Source organism: Pseudophryne corroboree, chromosome 11 (assembly GCF_028390025.1).
Source record: "Pseudophryne corroboree isolate aPseCor3 chromosome 11, aPseCor3.hap2, whole genome shotgun sequence".
Lineage (NCBI taxonomy): Eukaryota > Metazoa > Chordata > Amphibia > Anura > Myobatrachidae > Pseudophryne > Pseudophryne corroboree.
This window is the reverse complement of record NC_086454.1, coordinates 129,528,243-129,548,384: the sequence shown is the minus strand read 5'-3', so window position 1 is coordinate 129,548,384 and position 20,142 is coordinate 129,528,243. Positions and strand designations below refer to the sequence as shown.

Genomic DNA, 20,142 nt, shown 5'->3' with positions numbered 1-20,142 from the left:
GATAATCCCATCATAATTTTTCAGTATCATTACAAACTGTAGAAAGAGCTTTTCCATAATTAAACTTTAAAGATAGCAACAATGGTATATACATTGTATTGTACCGTGCATGAATTAACTTCATCAGTTGATCCAGAAGAGTTTTGAATTGACAACTGTAGCTGCCAGAAGGCTTTTTTGGTCATGTAAGCATATATAAAGTACAAATGCAAGCATACTCAAGGTAATGACCACTATTGGTCACAAATATCTCAATATAAAGACATTCTGTCATATCATTTTGAAGGCATTCCAGACTAAGGAGCACAAGGTTTGTGAGGCATGGAAAACATGACCAACATTTCCTCAATTTTATATATACACCTATTCAACATACAGCAGCAAACTTAAAGTTTCTTTAAATTGTTTAATAGGTTATTAACTGCATGTCCCAAGCAGGCATTTCAGCATGGTCATTTGTTAAAAGTGTATATTTGGAGAATGAGCTACAACTAATAATATCCAATAAGATTACTGAAATTTGAAGAAAACTCTTTTCCACCATAATTCAGACCCCGTATTGGTCACAGTTCTGGCTACTTATGTGGCTCCATAGCTCAGGGGTTAGAGCACTGGTCTCGTAAACCAGGGGTCATGAGGTCCAATCTCACTGGGACCTAGTGTTTCCCAATGTTAAAATAGTCTATGCAATATCTTTAAGTGAGGAGAACCATTTCAATTTGGTCACATATTTGGATGGTTAATTTGGACAAAGACATATGATGTTCAGTCTAATCTGCTGATTGGATACAAGAGCATGTCTAAAACATATTTGTTGCATTTTATTGGGCCGATTCTGTTCATGCTGATAGTTCCAACAAGTTTTTCACTATTATTATGAAACTATGGTAAGAGCTTTCCAATAATTTTACTTTAATGATAGCAAAAAAACACACACATTAGGAGGTTTTTAATACTTCTCACCCTGTTGTACACCTGTTCTGTTTCTGCTGACAGGCATGGTATTATCATTTCAGCTCACTACAGGACACTCTAACACAAAGTTGGAGAGCCATTAAAAATATGTCCAACTTTTTCAATATTTTCTATATAATTCAATTCAAGCAAAGACAGCTAATTTTTGCATTTATTTGATTTTCTGAAAAAGTTATATACTACATGCCTCAATCAAGGATATTGCAAATTTGTAGAATTTTTTTGTGAAAAGTCTACATTGGGACAAAAAGCGACAATAAAATGATAACAGAGATTTGAAATTTGCAGAAGATTTTTTTCCATCACTAAGCAGAATGAACATACATAGTGCTGAAGGCAAGGGGTCTTGTAAACCAGGGGTCGTGAGTTCAAATCTCACTGGGGCCTAGTGCTACTTTCTTGTTACTGCTGCTAAAATATAAATTGCAGCTCCCAATGTTGAAATAGTCTGCTCAAGAGCTTTAAGTGAGGAGAACCATTTCAATTTGGTCACACATTTGGATATTCAATTTGTACACAGAGTTATGATGTTCAGTCTAATCTTCAAATTGGTTCCAAGAGCATGTCTTAAAATTATTTTATTGTACTGATTCTGTTCATGCTGATAATCCCATCATAATTTTTCAGTATCATTACAAACTGTAGAAAGAGCTTTTCCATAATTAAACTTTAAAGATAGCAACAATGGTATATACATTGTATTAATCTGTATTGTACCGTGCAGGAATCAACTTCATCAGTTGATCCAGAAGAGTTTTGAATTGACAACTGTAGCTGCCAGAAGGTTTTTTTGGTCATGTAAGCATATATAAAGTACAAATGCAAGCATACTCAAGGTAATGACCACTATTGGTCACAAATATCTCAATATAAAGACATTCTGTCATATCATTTTGAAGGCATTCCAGACTAAGGAGCACAAGGTTTGTGAGGCATGGAAAACATGACCAACATTTCCTCAATTTTATATATACACCTATTCAACATACAACAGCAAACTGAAAGTTTCTTTAAATTGTTTAATAGGTTATTAACTGCATGTCCCAAGCAGGCATTTCAGCAGTGGTCATTTGTTAAAAGTGTATATTTGGAGAATGAGCTACAACTAATAATATCCAATAAGATTACTGAAATTTGAAGAAAACTCTTTTCCACCATAATTCAGACCCCGTATTGGTCACAGTTCTGGCTACTTATGTGGCTCCATCTCTCAGGGGTTAGAGCACTGGTCTCGTAAACCAGGGGTCATGAGGTCCAATCTCACTGGGACCTAGTGTTTCCCAATGTTAAAATAGTCTATGCAATATCTTTAAGTGAGGAGAACCATTTCAATTTGGTCACACATTTGGATATTCAATTTGTACACAGAGTTATGATGTTCAGTCTAATGTGCTGATTGGTTACAAGAGCATGTCTAAAACATATTTGTTGCATTTTATTGGGCCGATTCTGTTCATGCTGATAGTTCCAACAAGTTTTTCACTATTATTATGAAACTATGGTAAGAGCTTTCCAATAATTGAACTTTAATGATAGCACAAAAACACACACATTAGGAGGTTTTTAATACTTCTCACCCTGTTGTACACCTGTTCTGTTTCTGCTGACAGGCATGGTATTATCATTTCAGCTCACTACAGGACACTCTAACACAAAGTTGGAGAGCCATTAAAAATATGTCCAACTTTTTCAATATTTTCTATATAATTCAATTCAAGCAAAGACAGCTAATTTTTGCATTTTTTTGATTTTCTGAAAAAGTTATATACTACATGCCTCAATCAAGGATATTGCAAATTTGTAGAATTTTTTTGTGAAAAGTCTACATTGGGACAAAAAGCGACAATAAAATGATAACAGAGATTTGAAATTTGCAGAAGATTTTTTTCCATCACTAAGCAGAATGAACATACATAGTGCTGAAGGCAAGGCTCCATAGCTCAGGGTTAGAGCACTGGTTTTGTAAACTAGGGGTTGTGAGTTCAAATCTCACTGGGGCCTAGTCCTACTTTCTTGTTACTGCTGCTAAAATATAAATTGCAGCTCCCAATGTTGAAATAGTCTGCTCAAGAGCTTTAAGTGAGGAGAACCATTTCAATTTGGTCACACATTTGGATATTCAATTTGTACACAGTTATGATGTTCAGTCTAATCTGCAAATTGGTTCCAAGAGCATGTCTTAAAATTATTTTATTGTATTGACTCTGTTCATGCTGATAATCCCATCATAATTTTTCAGTATCATTACAAACTGTAGAAAGAGCTTTTCCATAATTAAACTTTAAATATAGAAACAATGGTATATACATTGTATTGTACCGTGCATGAATCAACTTCATCAGTTGATCCAGAAGAGTTTTGAATTGACAACTGTAGCTGCCAGAAGGCTTTTTTGGTCATGTAAGCATATATAAAGTACAAATGCAAGCATACTCAAGGTAATGACCACTATTGGTCACAAATATCTCAATATAAAGACATTCTGTCATATCATTTTGAAGGCATTCCAGACTAAGGAGCACAAGGTTTGTGAGGCATGGAAAACATGACCAACATTTCCTCAATTTTATATATACACCTATTCAACATACAGCAGCAAACTGAAAGTTTCTTTAAATTGTTTAATAGGTTATTAACTGCATGTCCCAAGCAGGCATTTCAGCATGGTCATTTGTTAAAAGTGTATATTTGGAGAATGAGCTACAACTAATAATATCCAATAAGATTACTGAAATTTTAAGAAAACTCTTTTCCACCATAATTCAGACCCCGTATTGGTCACAGTTCTGGCTACTTATGTGGCTCCATAGCTCAGGGGTTAGAGCATTGGTCTCGTAAACCAGGGGTCATGAGGTCCAATCTCACTGGGACCTAGTGTTTCCCAATGTTAAAATAGTCTATGCAATATCTTTAAGTGAGGAGAACCATTTCAATTTGGTCACATATTTGGATGGTTAATTTGGACAAAGACATATGATGTTCAGTCTAATCTGCTGATTGGTTACAAGAGCATGTCTAAAACATATTTGTTGCATTTTATTGGGCCGATTCTGTTCATGCTGATAGTTCCAACAAGTTTTTCACTATTATTATGAAACTATGGTAAGAGCTTTCCAATAATTTTACTTTAATGATAGCAAAAAAACACACACATTAGGAGGTTTTTAATACTTCTCACCCTGTTGTACACCTGTTCTGTTTCTGCTGACAGGCATGGTATTATCATTTCAGCTCACTACAGGACACTCTAACACAAAGTTGGAGAGCCATTAAAAATATGTCCAACTTTTTCAATATTTTCTATATAATTCAATTCAAGCAAAGACAGCTAATTTTTGCATTTATTTGATTTTCTGAAAAAGTTATATACTACATGCCTCAATCAAGGATATTGCAAATTTGTAGATTTTTTTTGTGAAAAGTCTACATTGGGACAAAAAGCGACAATAAAATGATAACAGAGATTTGAAATTTGCAGAAGATTTTTTTTCCATCACTAAGCAGAATGAACATACATAGTGCTGAAGGCAAGGCTCCATAGCTCAGGGTTAGAGCACTGGTCTTGTAAACTAGGGGTCGTGAGTTCAAATCTCACTGGGGCCTAGTGCTACTTTCTTGTTACTGCTGCTAAAATATAAATTGCAGCTCCCAATGTTGAAATAGTCTGCTCAAGAGCTTTAAGTGAGGAGAACCATTTCAATTTGGTCACACATTTGGATATTCAATTTGTACACAGAGTTATGATGTTCAGTCTAATCTGCAAATTGGTTCCAAGAGCATGTCTTAAAATTATTTTATTGTACTGATTCTGTTCATGCTGATAATCCCATCATAATTTTTCAGTATCATTACAAACTGTAGAAAGAGCTTTTCCATAATTAAACTTTAAAGATAGCAACAATGGTATATACATTGTAATGTACCGTGCATGAATCAACTTCATCAGTTGATCCAGAAGAGTTTTGAATTGACAACTGTAGCTGCCAGAAGACTTTTTTGGTCATGTAAGCATTTATAAAGTACAAATGCAAGCATACTCAAGGTAATGACCACTATTGGTCACAAATATCTCAATATAAAGACATTCTGTCATATCATTTTGAAGGCATTCCAGACTAAGGAGCACAAGGTTTGTGAGGCATGGAAAACATGACCAACATTTCCTCAATTTTATATATACACCTATTCAACATACAGCAGCAAACTGAAAGTTTCTTTAAATTGTTTAATAGGTTATTAACTGCATGTCCCAAGCAGGCATTTCAGCATGGTCATTTGTTAAAAGTGTATATTTGGAGAATGAGCTACAACTAATAATATCCAATAAGATTACTGAAATTTGAAGAAAACTCTTTTCCACCATAATTCAGACCCCGTATTGGTCACAGTTCTGGGTACTTATGTGGCTCCATAGCTCAGGGGTTATAGCACTGGTCTCGTAAACCAGGGGTCATGAGGTCCAATCTCACTGGGACCTAGTGTTTCCCTATGTTAAAATAGTCTATGCAATATCTATAAGTGAGGAGAACCATTTCAATTTGGTCACATATTTGGATGGTTAATTTGGACAAAGACATATGATGTTCAGTCTAATCTGCTGATTGATTACAAGAGCATGTCTAAAACATATTTGTTGCATTTTATTGGGCCGATTCTGTTCATGCTGATAGTTTCAACAAGTTTTTCACTATTATTATGAAACTATGGTAAGAGCTTTCCAATAATTTTACTTTAATGATAGCAAAAAAACACACACATTAGGAGGTTTTTAATACTTCTCACTCTGTTGTACACCTGTTCTGTTTCTGCTGACAGGCATGGTATTATCATTTCAGCTCACTACAGGACACTCTAACACAAAGTTGGAGAGCCATTAAAAATATGTCCAACTTTTTCAATATTTTCTATATAATTCAATTCAAGCAAAGACAGCTAATTTTTGCATTTATTTGATTTTCTGAAAAAGTTATAAACTACATGCCTCAATCAAGGATATTGCAAATTTGTAGAATTTTTTTGTGAAAAGTCTACATTGGGACAAAAAGCGACAATAAAATGATAACAGAGATTTGAAATTTGCAGAAGATTTTTTTCCATCACTAAGCAGAATGAACATACATAGTGCTGAAGGCAAGGCTCCATAGCTCAGGGGTTAGAGCACTGGTCTTGTAAACCAGGGGTCGTGAGTTCAAATCTCACTGGGGCCTAGTGCTACTTTCTTGTTACTGCTGCTAAAATATAAATTGCAGCTCCCAATGTTGAAATAGTCTGCTCAAGAGCTTTAAGTGAGGAGAACCAATTTGGTCACACATTTGGATATTCAATTTGTACACAGAGTTATGATGTTCAGTCTAATCTTCAAATTGGTTCCAAGAGCATGTCTTAAAATTATTTTATTGTACTGATTCTGTTCATGCTGATAATCCCATCATAATTTTTCAGTATCATTACAAACTGTAGAAAGAGCTTTTCCATAATTAAACTTTAAAGATAGCAACAATGGTATATACATTGTATTAATCTGTATTGTACCGTGCAGGAATCAACTTCATCAGTTGATCCAGAAGAGTTTTGAATTGACAACTGTAGCTGCCAGAAGGCTTTTTTGGTCATGTAAGCATATATAAAGTACAAATGCAAGCATACTCAAGGTAATGACCACTATTGGTCACAAATATCTCAATATAAAGACATTCTGTCATATCATTTTGAAGGCATTCCAGACTAAGGAGCACAAGGTTTGTGAGGCATGGAAAACATGACCAACATTTCCTCAATTTTATATATACACCTATTCAACATACAGCAGCAAACTGAAAGTTTCTTTAAATTGTTTAATAGGTTATTAACTGCATGTCCCAAGCAGGCATTTCAGCATGGTCATTTGTTAAAAGTGTATATTTGGAGAATGAGCTACAACTAATAATATCCAATAAGATTACTGAAATTTTAAGAAAACTCTTTTCCACCATAATTCAGACCCCGTATTGGTCACAGTTCTGGCTACTTATGTGGCTCCATAGCTCAGGGGTTAGAGCATTGGTCTCGTAAACCAGGGGTCATGAGGTCCAATCTCACTGGGACCTAGTGTTTCCCAATGTTAAAATAGTCTATGCAATATCTTTAAGTGAGGAGAACCATTTCAATTTGGTCACATATTTGGATGGTTAATTTGGACAAAGACATATGATGTTCAGTCTAATCTGCTGATTGGTTACAAGAGCATGTCTAAAACATATTTGTTGCATTTTATTGGGCCGATTCTGTTCATGCTGATAGTTCCAACAAGTTTTTCACTATTATTATGAAACTATGGTAAGAGCTTTCCAATAATTTTACTTTAATGATAGCAAAAAAACACACACATTAGGAGGTTTTTAATACTTCTCACCCTGTTGTACACCTGTTCTGTTTCTGCTGACAGGCATGGTATTATCATTTCAGCTCACTACAGGACACTCTAACACAAAGTTGGAGAGCCATTAAAAATATGTCCAACTTTTTCAATATTTTCTATATAATTCAATTCAAGCAAAGACAGCTAATTTTTGCATTTATTTGATTTTCTGAAAAAGTTATATACTACATGCCTCAATCAAGGATATTGCAAATTTGTAGATTTTTTTTGTGAAAAGTCTACATTGGGACAAAAAGCGACAATAAAATGATAACAGAGATTTGAAATTTGCAGAAGATTTTTTTTCCATCACTAAGCAGAATGAACAAACATAGTGCTGAAGGCAAGGCTCCATAGCTCAGGGTTAGAGCACTGGTCTTGTAAACTAGGGGTCGTGAGTTCAAATCTCACTGGGGCCTAGTGCTACTTTCTTGTTACTGCTGCTAAAATATAAATTGCAGCTCCCAATGTTGAAATAGTCTGCTCAAGAGCTTTAAGTGAGGAGAACCATTTCAATTTGGTCACACATTTGGATATTCAATTTGTACACAGAGTTATGATGTTCAGTCTAATCTGCAAACTGGTTCCAAGAGCATGTCTTAAAATTATTTTATTGTACTGATTCTGTTCATGCTGATAATCCCATCATAATTTTTCAGTATCATTACAAACTGTAGAAAGAGCTTTTCCATAATTAAACTTTAAAGATAGCAACAATGGTATATACATTGTAATGTACCGTGCATGAATCAACTTCATCAGTTGATCCAGAAGAGTTTTGAATTGACAACTGTAGCTGCCAGAAGACTTTTTTGGTCATGTAAGCATTTATAAAGTACAAATGCAAGCATACTCAAGGTAATGACCACTATTGGTCACAAATATCTCAATATAAAGACATTCTGTCATATCATTTTGAAGGCATTCCAGACTAAGGAGCACAAGGTTTGTGAGGCATGGAAAACATGACCAACATTTCCTCAATTTTATATATACACCTATTCAACATACAGCAGCAAACTGAAAGTTTCTTTAAATTGTTTAATAGGTTATTAACTGCATGTCCCAAGCAGGCATTTCAGCATGGTCATTTGTTAAAAGTGTATATTTGGAGAATGAGCTACAACTAATAATATCCAATAAGATTACTGAAATTTGAAGAAAACTCTTTTCCACCATAATTCAGACCCCGTATTGGTCACAGTTCTGGGTACTTATGTGGCTCCATAGCTCAGGGGTTATAGCACTGGTCTCGTAAACCAGGGGTCATGAGGTCCAATCTCACTGGGACCTAGTGTTTCCCTATGTTAAAATAGTCTATGCAATATCTATAAGTGAGGAGAACCATTTCAATTTGGTCACATATTTGGATGGTTAATTTGGACAAAGACATATGATGTTCAGTCTAATCTGCTGATTGATTACAAGAGCATGTCTAAAACATATTTGTTGCATTTTATTGGGCCGATTCTGTTCATGCTGATAGTTTCAACAAGTTTTTCACTATTATTATGAAACTATGGTAAGAGCTTTCCAATAATTTTACTTTAATGATAGCAAAAAAACACACACATTAGGAGGTTTTTAATACTTCTCACCCTGTTGTACACCTGTTCTGTTTCTGCTGACAGGCATGGTATTATCATTTCAGCTCACTACAGGACACTCTAACACAAAGTTGGAGAGCCATTAAAAATATGTCCAACTTTTTCAATATTTTCTATATAATTCAATTCAAGCAAAGACAGCTAATTTTTGCATTTATTTGATTTTCTGAAAAAGTTATATACTACATGCCTCAATCAAGGATATTGCAAATTTGTAGAATTTTTTTGTGAAAAGTCTACATTGGGACAAAAAGCGACAATAAAATGATAACAGAGATTTGAAATTTGCAGAAGATTTTTTTCCATCACTAAGCAGAATGAACATACATAGTGCTGAAGGCAAGGCTCCATAGCTCAGGGGTTAGAGCACTGGTCTTGTAAACCAGGGGTCGTGAGTTCAAATCTCACTGGGGCCTAGTGCTACTTTCTTGTTACTGCTGCTAAAATATAAATTGCAGCTCCCAATGTTGAAATAGTCTGCTCAAGAGCTTTAAGTGAGGAGAACCAATTTGGTCACACATTTGGATATTCAATTTGTACACAGAGTTATGATGTTCAGTCTAATCTTCAAATTGGTTCCAAGAGCATGTCTTAAAATTATTTTATTGTACTGATTCTGTTCATGCTGATAATCCCATCATAATTTTTCAGTATCATTACAAACTGTAGAAAGAGCTTTTCCATAATTAAACTTTAAAGATAGCAACAATGGTATATACATTGTATTAATCTGTATTGTACCGTGCAGGAATCAACTTCATCAGTTGATCCAGAAGAGTTTTGAATTGACAACTGTAGCTGCCAGAAGGCTTTTTTGGTCATGTAAGCATATATAAAGTACAAATGCAAGCATACTCAAGGTAATGACCACTATTGGTCACAAATATCTCAATATAAAGACATTCTGTCATATCATTTTGAAGGCATTCCAGACTAAGGAGCACAAGGTTTGTGAGGCATGGAAAACATGACCAACATTTCCTCAATTTTATATATACACCTATTCAACATACAACAGCAAACTGAAAGTTTCTTTAAATTGTTTAATAGGTTATTACCTGCATGTCCCAAGCAGGCATTTCAGCAGTGGTCATTTGTTAAAAGTGTATATTTGGAGAATGAGCTACAACTAATAATATCCAATAAGATTACTGAAATTTGAAGAAAACTCTTTTCCACCATAATTCAGACCCCGTATTGGTCACAGTTCTGGCTACTTATGTGGCTCCATCTCTCAGGGGTTAGAGCACTGGTCTCGTAAACCAGGGGTCATGAGGTCCAATCTCACTGGGACCTAGTGTTTCCCAATGTTAAAATAGTCTATGCAATATCTTTAAGTGAGGAGAACCATTTCAATTTGGTCACACATTTGGATATTCAATTTGTACACAGAGTTATGATGTTCAGTCTAATGTGCTGATTGGTTACAAGAGCATGTCTAAAACATATTTGTTGCATTTTATTGGGCCGATTCTGTTCATGCTGATAGTTCCAACAAGTTTTTCACTATTATTATGAAACTATGGTAAGAGCTTTCCAATAATTTAACTTTAATGATAGCACAAAAACACACACATTAGGAGGTTTTTAATACTTCTCACCCTGTTGTACACCTGTTCTGTTTCTGCTGACAGGCATGGTATTATCATTTCAGCTCACTACAGGACACTCTAACACAAAGTTGGAGAGCCATTAAAAATATGTCCAACTTTTTCAATATTTTCTATATAATTCAATTCAAGCAAAGACAGCTAATTTTTGCATTTATTTGATTTTCTGAAAAAGTTATATACTACATGCCTCAATCAAGGATATTGCAAATTTGTAGAATTTTTTTGTGAAAAGTCTACATTGGGACAAAAAGCGACAATAAAATGATAACAGAGATTTGAAATTTGCAGAAGATTTTTTTCCATCACTAAGCAGAATGAACATACATAGTGCTGAAGGCAAGGCTCCATAGCTCAGGGTTAGAGCACTGGTCTTGTAAACCAGGGGTTGTGAGTTCAAATCTCACTGGGGCCTAGTGCTACTTTCTTGTTACTGCTGCTAAAATATAAATTGCAGCTCCCAATGTTGAAATAGTCTGCTCAAGAGCTTTAAGTGAGGAGAACAATTTCAATTTGGTCACACATTTGGATATTCAATTTGTACACAGAGTTATGATGTTCAGTCTAATCTGCAAATTGGTTCCAAGAGCATGTCTTAAAATTATTTTATTGTACTGATTCTGTTAATGCTGGTAATCCCATCATAATTTTTCAGTATCATTACAAACTGTAGAAAGAGCTTTTCCATAATTAAACTTTAAAGATAGCAACAATGGTATATACATTGTATTAATCTGTATTGTACCGTGCAGGGATCAACTTCATCAGTTGATCCAGAAGAGTTTTGAATTGACAACTGTAGCTGCCAGAAGGCTTTTTTGGTCATGTAAGCATATATAAAGTACAAATGCAAGCATACTCAAGGTAATGACCACTATTGGTCACAAATATCTCAATATAAAGACATTCTGTCATATCATTTTGAAGGCATTCAGAACTAAGGAGCACAAGGTTTGTGAGGCATGGAAAACATGACCAACATTTCCTCAATTTTATATATACACCTATTCAACATACAACAGCAAACTGAAAGTTTCTTTAAATTGTTTAATAGGTTATTAACTGCATGTCCCAAGCAGGCATTTCAGCAGTGGTCATTTGTTAAAAGTGTATATTTGGAGAATGAGCTACAACTAATAATATCCAATAAGATTACTGAAATTTGAAGAAAACTCTTTTCCACCATAATTCAGACCCCGTATTGGTCACAGTTCTGGCTACTTATGTGGCTCCATCTCTCAGGCGTTAGAGCACTGGTCTCGTAAACCAGGGGTCATGAGGTCCAATCTCACTGGGACCTAGTGTTTCCCAATGTTAAAATAGTCTATGCAATATCTTTAAGTGAGGAGAACCATTTCAATTTGGTCACACATTTGGATATTCAATTTGTACACAGAGTTATGATGTTCAGTCTAATGTGCTGATTGGTTACAAGAGCATGTCTAAAACATATTTGTTGCATTTTATTGGGCCGATTCTGTTCATGCTGATAGTTCCAACAAGTTTTTCACTATTATTATGAAACTATGGTAAGAGCTTTCCAATAATTTTACTTTAATGATAGCAAAAAAAAACACACATTAGGAGGTTTTTAATACTTCTCACCCTGTTGTACACCTGTTCTGTTTCTGCTGACAGGCATGGTATTATCATTTCAGCTCACTACAGGACACTCTAACACAAAGTTGGAGAGCCATTAAAAATATGTCCAACTTTTTCAATATTTTCTATATAATTCAATTCAAGCAAAGACAGCTAATTTTTGCATTTATTTGATTTTCTGAAAAAGTTATATACTACATGCCTCAATCAAGGATATTGCAAATTTGTAGAATTTTTTTGTGAAAAGTCTACATTGGGACAAAAAGCGACAATAAAATGATAACAGAGATTTGAAATTTGCAGAAGATTTTTTTCCATCACTAAGCAGAATGAACATACATAGTGCTGAAGGCAAGGCTCCATAGCTCAGGGGTTAGAGCACTGGTCTTGTAAACCAGGGGTCGTGAGTTCAAATCTCACTGGGGCCTAGTGCTACTTTCTTGTTACTGCTGCTAAAATATAAATTGCAGCTCCCAATGTTGAAATAGTCTGCTCAAGAGCTTTAAGTGAGGAGAACCAATTTGGTCACACATTTGGATATTCAATTTGTACACAGAGTTATGATGTTCAGTCTAATCTTCAAATTGGTTCCAAGAGCATGTCTTAAAATTATTTTATTGTACTGATTCTGTTCATGCTGATAATCCCATCATAATTTTTCAGTATCATTACAAACTGTAGAAAGAGCTTTTCCATAATTAAACTTTAAAGATAGCAACAATGGTATATACATTGTATTAATCTGTATTGTACCGTGCAGGAATCAACTTCATCAGTTGATCCAGAAGAGTTTTGAATTGACAACTGTAGCTGCCAGAAGGCTTTTTTGGTCATGTAAGCATATATAAAGTACAAATGCAAGCATACTCAAGGTAATGACCACTATTGGTCACAAATATCTCAATATAAAGACATTCTGTCATATCATTTTGAAGGCATTCCAGACTAAGGAGCACAAGGTTTGTGAGGCATGGAAAACATGACCAACATTTCCTCAATTTTATATATACACCTATTCAACATACAACAGCAAACTGAAAGTTTCTTTAAATTGTTTAATAGGTTATTACCTGCATGTCCCAAGCAGGCATTTCAGCAGTGGTCATTTGTTAAAAGTGTATATTTGGAGAATGAGCTACAACTAATAATATCCAATAAGATTACTGAAATTTGAAGAAAACTCTTTTCCACCATAATTCAGACCCCGTATTGGTCACAGTTCTGGCTACTTATGTGGCTCCATCTCTCAGGGGTTAGAGCACTGGTCTCGTAAACCAGGGGTCATGAGGTCCAATCTCACTGGGACCTAGTGTTTCCCAATGTTAAAATAGTCTATGCAATATCTTTAAGTGAGGAGAACCATTTCAATTTGGTCACACATTTGGATATTCAATTTGTACACAGAGTTATGATGTTCAGTCTAATGTGCTGATTGGTTACAAGAGCATGTCTAAAACATATTTGTTGCATTTTATTGGGCCGATTCTGTTCATGCTGATAGTTCCAACAAGTTTTTCACTATTATTATGAAACTATGGTAAGAGCTTTCCAATAATTTAACTTTAATGATAGCACAAAAACACACACATTAGGAGGTTTTTAATACTTCTCACCCTGTTGTACACCTGTTCTGTTTCTGCTGACAGGCATGGTATTATCATTTCAGCTCACTACAGGACACTCTAACACAAAGTTGGAGAGCCATTAAAAATATGTCCAACTTTTTCAATATTTTCTATATAATTCAATTCAAGCAAAGACAGCTAATTTTTGCATTTATTTGATTTTCTGAAAAAGTTATATACTACATGCCTCAATCAAGGATATTGCAAATTTGTAGAATTTTTTTGTGAAAAGTCTACATTGGGACAAAAAGCGACAATAAAATGATAACAGAGATTTGAAATTTGCAGAAGATTTTTTTCCATCACTAAGCAGAATGAACATACATAGTGCTGAAGGCAAGGCTCCATAGCTCAGGGTTAGAGCACTGGTCTTGTAAACCAGGGGTTGTGAGTTCAAATCTCACTGGGGCCTAGTGCTACTTTCTTGTTACTGCTGCTAAAATATAAATTGCAGCTCCCAATGTTGAAATAGTCTGCTCAAGAGCTTTAAGTGAGGAGAACCAATTTGGTCACACATTTGGATATTCAATTTGTACACAGAGTTATGATGTTCAGTCTAATCTTCAAATTGGTTCCAAGAGCATGTCTTAAAATTATTTTATTGTACTGATTCTGTTCATGCTGATAATCCCATCATAATTTTTCAGTATCATTACAAACTGTAGAAAGAGCTTTTCCATAATTAAACTTTAAAGATAGCAACAATGGTATATACATTGTATTAATCTGTATTGTACCGTGCAGGAATCAACTTCATCAGTTGATCCAGAAGAGTTTTGAATTGACAACTGTAGCTGCCAGAAGGCTTTTTTGGTCATGTAAGCATATATAAAGTACAAATGCAAGCATACTCAAGGTAATGACCACTATTGGTCACAAATATCTCAATATAAAGACATTCTGTCATATCATTTTGAAGGCATTCCAGACTAAGGAGCACAAGGTTTGTGAGGCATGGAAAACATGACCAACATTTCCTCAATTTTATATATACACCTATTCAACATACAACAGCAAACTGAAAGTTTCTTTAAATTGTTTAATAGGTTATTACCTGCATGTCCCAAGCAGGCATTTCAGCAGTGGTCATTTGTTAAAAGTGTATATTTGGAGAATGAGCTACAACTAATAATATTAAATAAGATTACTGAAATTTGAAGAAAACTCTTTTCCACCATAATTCAGACCCCGTATTGGTCACAGTTCTGGCTACTTATGTGGCTCCATCTCTCAGGGGTTAGAGCACTGGTCTCGTAAACCAGGGGTCATGAGGTCCAATCTCACTGGGACCTAGTGTTTCCCAATGTTAAAATAGTCTATGCAATATCTTTAAGTGAGGAGAACCATTTCAATTTGGTCACACATTTGGATATTCAATTTGTACACAGAGTTATGATGTTCAGTCTAATGTGCTGATTGGTTACAAGAGCATGTCTAAAACATATTTGTTGCATTTTATTGGGCCGATTCTGTTCATGCTGATAGTTCCAACAAGTTTTTCACTATTATTATGAAACTATGGTAAGAGCTTTCCAATAATTTAACTTTAATGATAGCACAAAAACACACACATTAGGAGGTTTTTAATACTTCTCACCCTGTTGTACACCTGTTCTGTTTCTGCTGACAGGCATGGTATTATCATTTCAGCTCACTACAGGACACTCTAACACAAAGTTGGAGAGCCATTAAAAATATGTCCAACTTTTTCAATATTTTCTATATAATTCAATTCAAGCAAAGACAGCTAATTTTTGCATTTATTTGATTTTCTGAAAAAGTTATATACTACATGCCTCAATCAAGGATATTGCAAATTTGTAGAATTTTTTTGTGAAAAGTCTACATTGGGACAAAAAGCGACAATAAAATGATAACAGAGATTTGAAATTTGCAGAAGATTTTTTTCCATCACTAAGCAGAATGAACATACATAGTGCTGAAGGCAAGGCTCCATAGCTCAGGGTTAGAGCACTGGTCTTGTAAACCAGGGGTTGTGAGTTCAAATCTCACTGGGGCCTAGTGCTACTTTCTTGTTACTGCTGCTAAAATATAAATTGCAGCTCCCAATGTTGAAATAGTCTGCTCAAGAGCTTTAAGTGAGGAGAACCATTTCAATTTGGTCACACATTTGGATATTCAATTTGTACACAGAGTTATGATGTTCAGTCTAATCTGCAAATTGGTTCCAAGAGCATGTCTTAAAATTATTTTATTGTACTGATTCTGTTAATGCTGGTAATCCCATCATAATTTTTCAGTATCATTACAAACTGTAGAAAGAGCTTTTCCATAATTAAACTTTAAAGATAGCAACAATGGTATATACATTGTATTAATCTGTATTGTACCGTGCAGGGATCAACTTCATCAGTTGATCCAGAAGAGTTTTGAATTGACAACTGTAGCTGCCAGAAGGCTTTTTTGGTCATGTAAGCATATATAAAGTACAAATGCAAGCATACTCAAGGTAATGACCACTATTGGTCACAAATATCTCAATATAAAGACATTCTGTCATATCATTTTGAAGGCATTCAGAACTAAGGAGCACAAGGTTTGTGAGGCATGGAAAACATGACCAACATTTCCTCAATTTTATATATACACCTATTCAACATACAACAGCAAACTGAAAGTTTCTTTAAATTGTTTAATAGGTTATTAACTGCATGTCCCAAGCAGGCATTTCAGCAGTGGTCATTTGTTAAAAGTGTATATTTGGAGAATGAGCTACAACTAATAATATCCAATAAGATTACTGAAATTTGAAGAAAACTCTTTTCCACCATAATTCAGACCCCGTATTGGTCACAGTTCTGGCTACTTATGTGGCTCCATCTCTCAGGCGTTAGAGCACTGGTCTCGTAAACCAGGGGTCATGAGGTCCAATCTCACTTGGACCTAGTGTTTCCCAATGTTAAAATAGTCTATGCAATATCTTTAAGTGAGGAGAACCATTTCAATTTGGTCACACATTTGGATATTCAATTTGTACACAGAGTTATGATGTTCAGTCTAATGTGCTGATTGGTTACAAGAGCATGTCTAAAACATATTTGTTGCATTTTATTGGGCCGATTCTGTTCATGCTGATAGTTCCAACAAGTTTTTCACTATTATTATGAAACTATGGTAAGAGCTTTCCAATAATTTTACTTTAATGATAGCAAAAAAAAACACACATTAGGAGGTTTTTAATACTTCTCACCCTGTTGTACACCTGTTCTGTTTCTGCTGACAGGCATGGTATTATCATTTCAGCTCACTACAGGACACTCTAACACAAAGTTGGAGAGCCATTAAAAATATGTCCAACTTTTTCAATATTTTCTATATAATTCAATTCAAGCAAAGACAGCTAATTTTTGCATTTATTTGATTTTCTGAAAAAGTTATATACTACATGCCTCAATCAAGGATATTGCAAATTTGTAGAATTTTTTTGTGAAAAGTCTACATTGGGACAAAAAGCGACAATAAAATGATAACAGAGATTTGAAATTTGCAGAAGATTTTTTTCCATCACTAAGCAGAATGAACATACATAGTGCTGAAGGCAAGGCTCCATAGCTCAGGGGTTAGAGCACTGGTCTTGTAAACCAGGGGTCGTGAGTTCAAATCTCACTGGGGCCTAGTGCTACTTTCTTGTTACTGCTGCTAAAATATAAATTGCAGCTCCCAATGTTGAAATAGTCTGCTCAAGAGCTTTAAGTGAGGAGAACCAATTTGGTCACACATTTGGATATTCAATTTGTACACAGAGTTATGATGTTCAGTCTAATCTTCAAATTGGTTCCAAGAGCATGTCTTAAAATTATTTTATTGTACTGATTCTGTTCATGCTGATAATCCCATCATAATTTTTCAGTATCATTACAAACTGTAGAAAGAGCTTTTCCATAATTAAACTTTAAAGATAGCAACAATGGTATATACATTGTATTAATCTGTATTGTACCGTGCAGGAATCAACTTCATCAGTTGATCCAGAAGAGTTTTGAATTGACAACTGTAGCTGCCAGAAGGCTTTTTTGGTCATGTAAGCATATATAAAGTACAAATGCAAGCATACTCAAGGTAATGACCACTATAGGTCACAAATATCTCAATATAAAGACATTCTGTCATATCATTTTGAAGGCATTCCAGACTAAGGAGCACAAGGTTTGTGAGGCATGGAAAACATGACCAACATTTCCTCAATTTTATATATACACCTATTCAACATACAACAGCAAACTGAAAGTTTCTTTAAATTGTTTAATAGGTTATTACCTGCATGTCCCAAGCAGGCATTTCAGCAGTGGTCATTTGTTAAAAGTGTATATTTGGAGAATGAGCTACAACTAATAATATCCAATAAGATTACTGAAATTTGAAGAAAACTCTTTTCCACCATAATTCAGACCCCGTATTGGTCACAGTTCTGGCTACTTATGTGGCTCCATCTCTCAGGGGTTAGAGCACTGGTCTCGTAAACCAGGGGTCATGAGGTCCAATCTCACTGGGACCTAGTGTTTCCCAATGTTAAAATAGTCTATGCAATATCTTTAAGTGAGGAGAACCATTTCAATTTGGTCACACATTTGGATATTCAATTTGTACACAGAGTTATGATGTTCAGTCTAATGTGCTGATTGGTTACAAGAGCATGTCTAAAACATATTTGTTGCATTTTATTGGGCCGATTCTGTTCATGCTGATAGTTCCAACAAGTTTTTCACTATTATTATGAAACTATGGTAAGAGCTTTCCAATAATTTAACTTTAATGATAGCACAAAAACACACACATTAGGAGGTTTTTAATACTTCTCACCCTGTTGTACACCTGTTCTGTTTCTGCTGACAGGCATGGTATTATCATTTCAGCTCACTACAGGACACTCTAACACAAAGTTGGAGAGCCATTAAAAATATGTCCAACTTTTTCAATATTTTCTATATAATTCAATTCAAGCAAAGACAGCTAATTTTTGCATTTATTTGATTTTCTGAAAAAGTTATATACTACATGCCTCAATCAAGGATATTGCAAATTTGTAGAATTTTTTTGTGAAAAGTCTACATTGGGACAAAAAGCGACAATAAAATGATAACAGAGATTTGAAATTTGCAGAAGATTTTTTTCCATCACTAAGCAGAATGAACATACATAGTGCTGAAGGCAAGGCTCCATAGCTCAGGGTTAGAGCACTGGTCTTGTAAACCAGGGGTTGTGAGTTCAAATCTCACTGGGGCCTAGTGCTACTTTCTTGTTACTGCTGCTAAAATATAAATTGCAGCTCCCAATGTTGAAATAGTCTGCTCAAGAGCTTTAAGTGAGGAGAACCATTTCAATTTGGTCACACATTTGGATATTCAATTTGTACACAGAGTTATGATGTTCAGTCTAATCTGCAAATTGGTTCCAAGAGCATGTCTTAAAATTATTTTATTGTACTGATTCTGTTAATGCTGGTAATCCCATCATAATTTTTCAGTATCATTACAAACTGTAGAAAGAGCTTTTCCATAATTAAACTTTAAAGATAGCAACAATGGTATATACATTGTATTAATCTGTATTGTACCGTGCAGGGATCAACTTCATCAGTTGATCCAGAAGAGTTTTGAATTGACAACTGTAGCTGCCAGAAGGCTTTTTTGGTCATGTAAGCATATATAAAGTACAAATGCAAGCATACTCAAGGTAATGACCACTATTGGTCACAAATATCTCAATATAAAGACATTCTGTCATATCATTTTGAAGGCATTCAGAACTAAGGAGCACAAGGTTTGTGAGGCATGGAAAACATGACCAACATTTCCTCAATTTTATATATACACCTATTCAACATACAACAGCAAACTGAAAGTTTCTTTAAATTGTTTAATAGGTTATTAACTGCATGTCCCAAGCAGGCATTTCAGCAGTGGTCATTTGTTAAAAGTGTATATTTGGAGAATGAGCTACAACTAATAATATCCAATAAGATTACTGAAATTTGAAGAAAACTCTTTTCCACCATAATTCAGACCCCGTATTGGTCACAGTTCTGGCTACTTATGTGGCTCCATCTCTCAGGCGTTAGAGCACTGGTCTCGTAAACCAGGGGTCATGAGGTCCAATCTCACTGGGACCTAGTGTTTCCCAATGTTAAAATAGTCTATGCAATATCTTTAAGTGAGGAGAACCATTTCAATTTGGTCACACATTTGGATATTCAATTTGTACACAGAGTTATGATGTTCAGTCTAATGTGCTGATTGGTTACAAGAGCATGTCTAAAACATATTTGTTGCATTTTATTGGGCCGATTCTGTTCATGCTGATAGTTC

General features: G+C 34.9%; 11 non-coding genes across 11 annotated transcripts; all 11 read left to right on the top strand.

The window, feature by feature from the left end:
- Positions 1 to 2,904: 2,904 nt before the first annotated feature.
- Positions 2,905 to 2,976, top strand: TRNAT-UGU (transfer RNA threonine (anticodon UGU)). The gene has a single exon. It is a non-coding gene; the product is annotated as a tRNA-Thr (tRNA).
- A 1,530-nt stretch (positions 2,977 to 4,506) lies between these two features.
- On the top strand, positions 4,507 to 4,578 carry TRNAT-UGU (transfer RNA threonine (anticodon UGU)). Its single transcript has one exon. It is a non-coding gene; the product is annotated as a tRNA-Thr (tRNA).
- A 1,531-nt stretch (positions 4,579 to 6,109) lies between these two features.
- Positions 6,110 to 6,182, top strand: TRNAT-UGU (transfer RNA threonine (anticodon UGU)). Its single transcript has one exon. It is a non-coding gene; the product is annotated as a tRNA-Thr (tRNA).
- A 1,537-nt stretch (positions 6,183 to 7,719) lies between these two features.
- On the top strand, positions 7,720 to 7,791 carry TRNAT-UGU (transfer RNA threonine (anticodon UGU)). Its single transcript has one exon. It is a non-coding gene; the product is annotated as a tRNA-Thr (tRNA).
- Positions 7,792 to 9,322: 1,531 nt separating this feature from the next.
- On the top strand, positions 9,323 to 9,395 carry TRNAT-UGU (transfer RNA threonine (anticodon UGU)). The gene has a single exon. It is a non-coding gene; the product is annotated as a tRNA-Thr (tRNA).
- Positions 9,396 to 10,932: 1,537 nt separating this feature from the next.
- On the top strand, positions 10,933 to 11,004 carry TRNAT-UGU (transfer RNA threonine (anticodon UGU)). The gene has a single exon. It is a non-coding gene; the product is annotated as a tRNA-Thr (tRNA).
- A 1,542-nt stretch (positions 11,005 to 12,546) lies between these two features.
- Positions 12,547 to 12,619, top strand: TRNAT-UGU (transfer RNA threonine (anticodon UGU)). The gene has a single exon. It is a non-coding gene; the product is annotated as a tRNA-Thr (tRNA).
- A 1,537-nt stretch (positions 12,620 to 14,156) lies between these two features.
- TRNAT-UGU (transfer RNA threonine (anticodon UGU)) lies at positions 14,157 to 14,228 on the top strand. Its single transcript has one exon. It is a non-coding gene; the product is annotated as a tRNA-Thr (tRNA).
- Positions 14,229 to 15,765: 1,537 nt separating this feature from the next.
- Positions 15,766 to 15,837, top strand: TRNAT-UGU (transfer RNA threonine (anticodon UGU)). Its single transcript has one exon. It is a non-coding gene; the product is annotated as a tRNA-Thr (tRNA).
- A 1,542-nt stretch (positions 15,838 to 17,379) lies between these two features.
- TRNAT-UGU (transfer RNA threonine (anticodon UGU)) lies at positions 17,380 to 17,452 on the top strand. Its single transcript has one exon. It is a non-coding gene; the product is annotated as a tRNA-Thr (tRNA).
- Positions 17,453 to 18,989: 1,537 nt separating this feature from the next.
- On the top strand, positions 18,990 to 19,061 carry TRNAT-UGU (transfer RNA threonine (anticodon UGU)). Its single transcript has one exon. It is a non-coding gene; the product is annotated as a tRNA-Thr (tRNA).
- The last annotated feature ends 1,081 nt before the right edge of the window (positions 19,062 to 20,142 follow it).